Source organism: Oryzias melastigma, linkage group LG11 (assembly GCF_002922805.2).
Source record: "Oryzias melastigma strain HK-1 linkage group LG11, ASM292280v2, whole genome shotgun sequence".
Classification (NCBI taxonomy): Eukaryota; Metazoa; Chordata; class Actinopteri; order Beloniformes; family Adrianichthyidae; genus Oryzias; species Oryzias melastigma.
In genome coordinates, this window is record NC_050522.1 from 11857618 (window position 1) to 11867001 (window position 9384).

Genomic DNA, 9384 nt, shown 5'->3' on the forward strand with positions numbered 1-9384 from the left:
ACTTCCAGGAAGTGCTCTTGGTGCAAAGTTTGCAGCATCAGTGGGAAAAGATTTCACCTGGTGATGGTTTTCTGTACTTAGAGATGGTTGGACACCTGGGATCCGTCTGGGATGGAATCTCAGTGGATGATGATCTCCATCAGATGGTTCTGAATCTCTTCCACTGTTGTTGATGTGATGAGCAGCTTTGATCTCTGACCAAATCACCAGCACCTCCAGCATCCTCACGTTTTCTCATCTTTGGTCCTCCAGCATCATCAGCTGCAGCCCACAGGACACTTGAAGAAACATGGTTTTTATTTATTATGATATTTACTTCCTGAACAAACATAAATATATGCCTATTTTATAAAATTGCTTATAATATTTGAGTAAAAAAAATAATCCAAGTGGCATCTGAATGACATTTCTCTCACACAGTTTGTGTGAGTAAAAACTAGCTAGCAACTGCTTGATTCCTTCAGGAAAAAACACGGAAATGCAGCTCCACAAACTTTACCTTTTCTCGCAAAAAATGACTCCTTCTTATTGCTCCTTCGGTCCCAAAATCTTCTCTGAACCTCCATGAAGGTTATATTTCCCACGATGGTCGTCTTTCAGAAATTTTTCTTATTTTTTTCGCCGTTATAAAAACTTTTTGACCTCTCCGGTCTCTGCATCTCTCCTCCACTCCGTCTGTCTCACCGGTAAACAACGGAGCCCCCCGCGGGCTTCTGGGTAGAATTACCGCAATGAACCGATATTCACAAGAAAACACAATGTCTCAGCTTTCAGAAACTGTTGAAATTTTTAAAATAGAGCAAACGGTTCAGGAGTTACGGTAATTCAAAGAGCACGTGTCCAAATGTGTCTGGGGCGACACGTTCGCCCTTAAAGGGTTAAGTGTGTTTTACAGTCTTGAGTTTTTACTGTTAAACTGCTGTCGGTTCTGTGCCTTCTGCCTGGCCGAATAAAACTTTTAACTCTGCTACAGCCTCCTCCAGTTAATTCTGGACACCTGCAATTCACTGTGCAGTCACATTGTTGATCACTTTTTTACGATTGCTACATTTAGAAACAAAGTTATAACGGTAAATATTAAAATAGAAGTAATTTAATAAAAAATATAATTTTATTCACATGAACAAGTATTTACAGGAAAAAAAATGTAATAAAAAATATACATCAGGGATGCTAAAACAAGAAGAAAATCACATAAAATGTATAAGAACTAAATATTAATCATTACTCTAAAAAACTAAGGCTAATATATATGTTATTATATTTGCTTGGGTCCTAATTTCATCTAAAAATAATTTTCTTAAGTTGTTTTTTTTTTATACTTCATATAAATATACAATTTGATATTATTTGCATATAAATAAAATCTAAAACCACTAAAATAAGCATCTTATTGTATGCAGCTTCACGTGTGTTCAGCAGAAGTACTCGAACCTCTTCGATCCACTTCAGATTTCATCGTTTGCCAAATGAAGCACATCTCTCCTGATTATTCAGCAGCCTTCTCCTCTCACCGTGATTAACTCTTGTGTTGCCCCCGAGAGTGGTTTGCCTCCCCATCACCACTGCTCATTCTCTGCTTAATTACAGCAGCGTCACACGGTGCCGCAGCACAAATGAGGGGCGATGCAGGGCACCACTTTGTGGCTGTATCCATCTCCAAATGGAATTAAAGCATCATCACAGAGTTAGAGCCGTCATGATGTTATACTTAGTGTACAAAGAAAACTCTTTGTTTTTCAATAAGTTGAAGAAAGATGTGAATTGTGTTGCAAGATTGTACCACCAGGGGGCACAAGAGTTCAGCCCAACATGATCAATGGGCATTATTGGGGCTACTCAACGTTCTTATCCTTTAACTGAACCCCATTTGAGTCTGCACTTCAGCAGTATTTAGTTTTTGGAAACCGCACGAACACCCCCACACTCAAGAGTTCCAACCCTCATTGTTCTCCAGCTCCTGCCTGCTAATCTACATACCATCCATCCAAACAAGAAACCACCTGAGTTAGCAAATCAGAATCCAATTGAAGTATTCAACAAATCACCATAAATTCATCATAACGAGGCGCATGTTAACCTTTACATGCCACTTGGTAACTGGAAGTCAATGCAGGGCTGTCTGGTTAGTGTGAGAACCTTCATAAAAACACAAACAAAGAAAGATTTCAAAGCATGAAATGTCGATACTTTTGTTTCTAAAAGACCGTATCGCTTAAAACATCAAATTAAGAGGGTGGAATATTGAACTTATACTGATCTCTACACCAACTTTGATGTTAGCATTAGTTAAAAAAAACGCTCCTCCTATATTTATCTCCCTCTTTTTTTTCATTATGACTTCTTCAGAATGAATACAAATAATATCAATATCTGCTATAAAACTTGTTTTTTAAGCTACATTGCTATAGTGTTGTTAAATACAAAAATCATATTTGTACCAGACAGCAGTGGATGCAGTTTGTTTTTTGCTGAAAGAACACAACTGTGATTCTTCTGTTTGTGCTACAGTGAAGAAAACAAATTTGTGAACAAAATAGATGTAAATATAATGAAGGCATAACAGCACATTATCCTAACATGTGACTCTTTTATCTCTCCATGGTGGAATTTTCAAAAATATTAGAGTTTAGCTTCTATTTTAGCAACATGCTAATCTTTAATTTTGCTAGTTTGTTGTCTACTGGGGGTTTTAGGCTAATTTAGAGTTTAGCTTCTATTTTAACGACAGGTTTTCGACTACTTAGTTTACTGATGAATTGTATGATAATTTGGAGTTTAGCTAACATTTTAGCAAAATGCTGATGTTTTCAGCTAATTTGTTATCTACTGAAGTTTGTGTGGGATAATTTAGAATTTAGCTTTTATTTTAGCAACATGCTAACATTTTTGACTAATTTTAGGCTATTTTGAGTTTAGCTAGTAATTAAGTAACAAGCTAGCTTTTTTGGCTAATTTGGCCTCTAATGAGTTTTTTTTTTTATGCTAATTTAAAGCTCAGCTAATATTTTAGCCATATATGCTAACATTTTTGGTTAATTTTTTATCTTCTGGGGTTTGTAGGCTAATTAAGAGTTTAACTTTTGTTTTACCAACATGTTTTTCATTTTTGGCTGATTTACAGAGGAATTTTATGTTAATTTGGAGTTTAGCTCTTAATTTAGTAACAAGCTAGATTTTTCGCTAATTTGGCCTCTACTAATGGTAAAAGGTAAAAACGTTCTTTAAAAAATCTCATTTTGAGACATGTAAGTTTCTATTTATATTTTCACTTTTGTTCAGGTTAAAAATATTTCAAATAATTCACGTAAAAAGGCCATGAATGCAAATTCAAATTTCTTAAAGGCTAAAGTAAGACTATTCGACTCCTTCTAGGTTTTAATCAGTAGAAAACGACCCCAAATGGCTCTTTTACTGTTAAAGGTTGCCGACCCCTGTCCTAACACTTGTCTTCATTTACTTTAAACCAAAGATAAACACAACTACTTAATATTCTGTTGCAGGAGGTACGGTTCCTGAAGTAGCAAAATTATTTAGTCAACCAGATTCTCACCATACACAATTCTACCATCATCCAACTGAGTTTGGGGGTTTTGTGCATCAATAATATACAGGAACCCTTTTCTAGATACCCCATTATTTCTCTTTTTCATACCATACGGACTTTTGGTTCTGTTTAAACACTGCAGCATTAAATAAACAATATGTTGCAGTTCAAATTTTTTTTTCTGATTGCTTTACTTGTAAAAAGATAATTTTAAGGATTTGACATGTAAAAAACATGTTTTTTGAACGTATTTTGCATTTACAGCAACGCACTGAAAATGATTTATGCTTCACAACCATTTGTTGTTTTTCTTGAATAAAACGGTGCAGAAATGTTTTCTCGCGTGGGTCTTTATCCCACCTGTCCTGGGCGATCTGCATAGAAACGACACTTTAGGTGGGTTTTCTACGTGAATTGCAAAGCGGAGGAACTGTAACAATGATGCAACACATCACAAATGACACGGCTGCCATTCCAGCTGAGATTAAAGCTGTGAAATTTGTCAAGCTGTGTCACAAAATCATCTGGTGCTGCATTATTCTATATTTAGCACCTCACCTTATCCAGAACGTGCTCTTTAATCTGAGTGAGAATTAATCAAAGCTGAGCTTGAAGTGTTGCTTGTGAGTGGAGCTGTGCCAGAAGAAGGATGGAGGATGAATCAGGAGGTGATGCGAGGAGGAACGACAGAAAATGCAAATGGGGCTGAAACTGCTTTACACAGAGACAATTCAAACAAATGTCCTCCTCGTGCTGCTCTGAATGCCCTCACAAATAGGTTTGTGGGGTAAAAAAGGGTAAAATCCTCAGAACTTTTTTGAGAAATAAATATAAAACAGGGCAAAAAATAAAACATTTATTGCATTTTGAGAAAACTGGAGCAAAAAAAAAAAACACGTAATATTTAAAAGATTATTCAAGTCCTCCTGAAGGTAAAAACAAAACTAATCCCCCCAAACACTGAATTAATTTTTTTCTTTCCATAATTAAACATACAAGAAGCTGAGGAAGAGAGGAAGGTAAAAAGCAGAAACTGCTTTAAAAATCCCATAATCCTTTTTGGATCTCATTTATTTTCCGTTCTGATTGCCCATGACTAACGCTTCCAATCCACTGACTAAACAAAACTATCGGGCATGTCCATGTTTGAATGAAACTTATCTCTATCAGCATTCAGCTCACAGGACCAGCAGGAAAGTGAAACCTAAACCCCAAATATATCTTATTATTCCCATATTACTGTTTTTTTGGGGTGTTTTTTGTAGTAATGCTTTAAATCCATATTTTTCTAGTTATTTTACATATATATGTTTGATTATATTACACAATCGTTCCACAAACTGTAGAAAAAACTAAATTCTGAGTACTAAACATTGTCAGTTTTTGACTACAAAAATTGACATCAAACGTTTTTTTATGATTTATAGCAAAGATAAAATTGTGGAGAAAAAAATCAAAATGTATAAACCACAAACAAAACTAAGACAAGGCCAAAACTATACAAAAAAATTATATATATATATATATATATATATATAAAATACAAATAAAAGTAAAAATATAAAAATACACAGGATTTATTCTAAGAAGCATTACAATTATGAGTCATATCGCTTATGTTGGAATGAATGTTTGTTAAGCTCTTCATAAACACCCACCTGAGCACAGGTGTCGACTCACCTTTTCACACCTTTTCCCCCTTTCTTTTTTGCCCTTACCCCCGTTTCCAACATCACTCACACTTCTGTCCTCTTGTTTCTCGTTTTTTTTTTTTTATCTGGTCCTACAAAAAAAAGATACAAACATAATCAATATGAATAAAGTTGAGCCTAAATTACAAAAGGGGTTTATATAAGTATACCCCTTGTGTGTCAGAAGATCCATAACCCTCTCTTGTAACTGTAACATATGTCCAATACAAGAGGCCTTCAGCTCTTATCTGTCTGCTCAGCTGTTGAACAGGAAAAAAAACAAAAAACTGGAAGTAAAACTACTAAAAGCGTAATTCCTGCATCACTGTGAGCAATAGGTAGATGAACTGGTGCATTCTGATCGTGCTAAAGGTCAAGTTTCCTCTAAAAAAGTTTTGGTTGTTTCCTTAAAAAAGGTAATAATCCATCATGTCCACTCAAGGAAATCATGGTTTATTTAGTTTAAGCTTTTACAGCATTTGTCCTTCTGTCTGTTTTTGTCTCCAAGCGGATTTGATTTTGAAAAACTCAAAAAGTAAAAAAAAAAAAAAAAAAAATCAGGGATTTACTTAAATTTTGACCTAAAACTTGAAACGTTTTATCCTCCATTCTTGCTTATTCATTTGAAGCTTCATTAATATTCTCAAACATGGACGTTTTTCTTCTATTCCATGAAACAATAGTATTGCAGCGCCGTAAACCGCACCTTTGCTTTGTCTTCAGGGGGCGTTTAGCATGATCCAAACCGAACCAATCTAAAGCCCGTCTAACAGAATTAAACACTCTTTAACTGGCTTTGTCATTAGGGGCTTCACAGCTGTAGATCAGCATAAGTAAGATTACTGATCCTAATTTCAAATGTCACATTACACACGAACCCCTCCTAAATGGTAAAAGCGGTGCTGGTTATGCACATTGGTATGAGTAATATTCTTCACACACTTCTGCTTGTCTGGAAACTTTGATTTGAGTAAAAACGTGTTTGGCGGGAGATGGTTTTTCTATTAGACTGGAAGATGGAAATTGATTTCATGTCTGTGCATTAAGTAAGCAGATACAATGAGAAAGGGGGGGTTAATAAAAACAAGCCTGCAACTCTCTACGGTAAATAAAAATAACTATTTAAATAAATGAGTAAGATCCTTGGAAAACCTTGGAATTTATTTTTTTTAATTAGAAACTTTTGGAAGTAAAGATTCTCAAATCCAGAGATGATCTGATCTGATTCCTCTTTTTTAAAACCAACCTGCAAGAAAAAAGAAGACAAGAAGAAGAAAAAAGGAGTGATGTAGAAAGCTTTTTTTAAGAATACCCTTAACAAAAAGTATTCTGTTTGAGTTTATTCGTTCCCTTTCGGTACGTCCCCTCGGGGGTCGCTGAACCAGCCTTCACTGATCCACACATTTGGTTGGCAGAGAGTTTCACACCTTATGTGCTTCCTGACACAACCTTATGTTCTATCCGGGCTGGGGACGGGCACAGGGAGACCCAGACGCCCTTGTGGCTACATAGCTAGGCGGTGGCGTGAAAAGGCTTATCTAAGACCTACACTGGATTCAGCTCATCGCACCTCCTGGGAACGAACGCTGATTTCATGCACCAGTCCTACACGCAACCAACTAAAATATACTTAGTCTATACTAAAAGGGAGGCAGTATTGAAGTTTACTTTTATATACTACATTGTACACTTAAGATTTTTTAATTTTTTGACTTACTGGCTGTTCGTAAAATCAAGGGTCTGAAACCTTCAGGACGCGGTACCGGACGCTTAATCAGAGGTGGACTGGTCCTCAGGACGCGGCCAGTAGCCTAACCTTGTACCAGTAGCGATACAGGACACGGTACCAGATGGGATACCGCCCGTGGGCTGGTCTTCGGGACGGGGGCAGTACCTATACCATAACCCAGTACAAGTAGCCTACCCTAACCTGGTACTGGACACAATACTGGACGCAAACTGGGTCTGAACTGGTACCGGGTATCGGTTTGTGCCCCAGACGTTGGGACCCATGACTTAATTTTTTGCCACGGAGGAGTCCTTAACTAAACGTCAATATGTGGCGTCATGGGAGTGAAAATGTGTTGGCTGTATGTGAACTCAAGTACATTCAAGTGTACTACTTTTCATTAAGGGTATGTGAAGTTAATGTGACCTAATCCTTTAATAGTTATTTGTTTCTTAATTCTTATTATTTTAGTACTGATTGTACAATTAATGTATGTCTCTTCTTCTGAAATTGCTCAACCAAGGACTGCAGTAGCTACAGGGTATTAATTCTGCTCCATGCATCTGTGCTGACCTTGAAAGATAAATAATACTAATAATAAATGTTAAGAAAAGGAGTTTCTGGAAAACAGCTGAAGTTCTAGCAATTACTAAGAAGCCTCATTGGTTTACAGGAAGTGGAACATACAGATCCACACTCTAAAAGGAAATCAAAAGGTGTGTACAAAAGTTGAACTAGAACGGTTTGGAGTTCAACTAAAATAGATTAGTCAATAAATGCAAAAATCATTAGTTGAAGCCTGAGGAAGAACCACTCAGTCCTCTTTGGAATACTCATCCTCGCTCCCCTCTCTGGATGCTCAGCGCCCCTCTGGCCTGCCTTCAGATGTTGGTTTCAGTGAGCAGAGCTGGGAGTGGGAGAAGCAGAGAAGGCAGGAAGGCCAAAGAGGATAAAAAGGAAAGCGTGGAGAGCAAAAGCCGGAGTCGGATTGCAGGGTTCCAGGTTCAGAGACACATATCAGACCCTTCACTCATAAGAGGACATGGTACGGTGTTGTGTGGTATCTATCTTCCACATGCAGATGTGTAACAACACATGTGCAGACATCTGTTCGCTTCTTTTTCTTTGCACTCACAGCTGTTCTGCAGGAATACAGGGGGAACTGAATCTTATAGCAGAAGAAAGTCTATTTTTTTTTAAGTCCCAGATCTGTTTTAAAGGCGTTCCCAAAAAAAAAAAAAAAAATCCCCAAAAAACTGTCGTTTACCAGGACAAAGTTTCTGCAGAGCGGAAGTAGATCATGAAAATTAATCCTCTTCTGGGCGAGACTGTTGGGGTGGAGCAATCCGCCCCTTTTCCCGTCACCTAGCTCTCCGTTTACACGCTCTCCCGTTGGCTTCCTGCCCGTAACACCCCAAACCTAACACTATCAGCACAACAAAAATCGCGAGCTTTACCAGCTCAGATGAGGAAAACCAAGACCTACAAAGATCTAGTGAGTCGATGCATCAGAATGGAGGTCTGTATTTTTAACATCACAAGTACTCTCTTTATTTTTACAACTGTGTTTTTTGTCTGCTCCTGATTCACAACAATTTGAATAAAGAAATTGTAAGTTTGAGCTTCATTTGGTTATATATGTCTTCCATTTTTAGAAAAAAAATACCACAAGAACATGTTAAAAACAGGATTTTCATTGGAGTAGGTCCTTAAAAAAGGTCAACAAGGAATATATAATGAGCAGAAATAACCAAACTACAGGGATCACAGCTACAAAATGAGAAAATTGAGCAAATTCTTATTCAGTTTGATCAATCTAAATAGATCTTAGATCAGCACTTTGAGGCTTTTTAATACATAAAAGCGTGTTTGCTCTTCAGTTGAATGATAAACTGGCTCTCATTATAGAAGAGTATTTTCTGTTTTGATTGGATGAGAGCCCCCCCTCCATTTTCCCCCATTATGACACAACGTCTGCATCATTTTCACAAAGTCCCAGACCCCCCGTCTGCCAATATTACCCTCCGCCTCGGCTGTTAATGCTAAGCCTTGGTAGTAATTGCACCTTTAGGCTTTCAGAGCAGCGCTGTTTTTTTGCACCCTTTCATCGCAGCTCGCCTCCATCTTTGGAGGCTTAATCATTCTGAGTGCGGGAAAATAATCTTCTTGATTAGAAAAGGAGAATGTTTTAACGAGTAAATTCTTCCCTGTTTTCCAGCGAACAACCTTCAACTGCTCATGAGCGTTACTGTGGAAGGACGCATAAATGTGGGGATGAGTGTCGATACCTCCACTTTACATGAGGGGTCCTCCTGTCTGTCCTTAACATTCAAAACACAATCCTTTCAACTGAATGGACATTCACAGAAACTGGATTCACTATTTTATGTTACAACAGTATCATTATCAAGTATTTG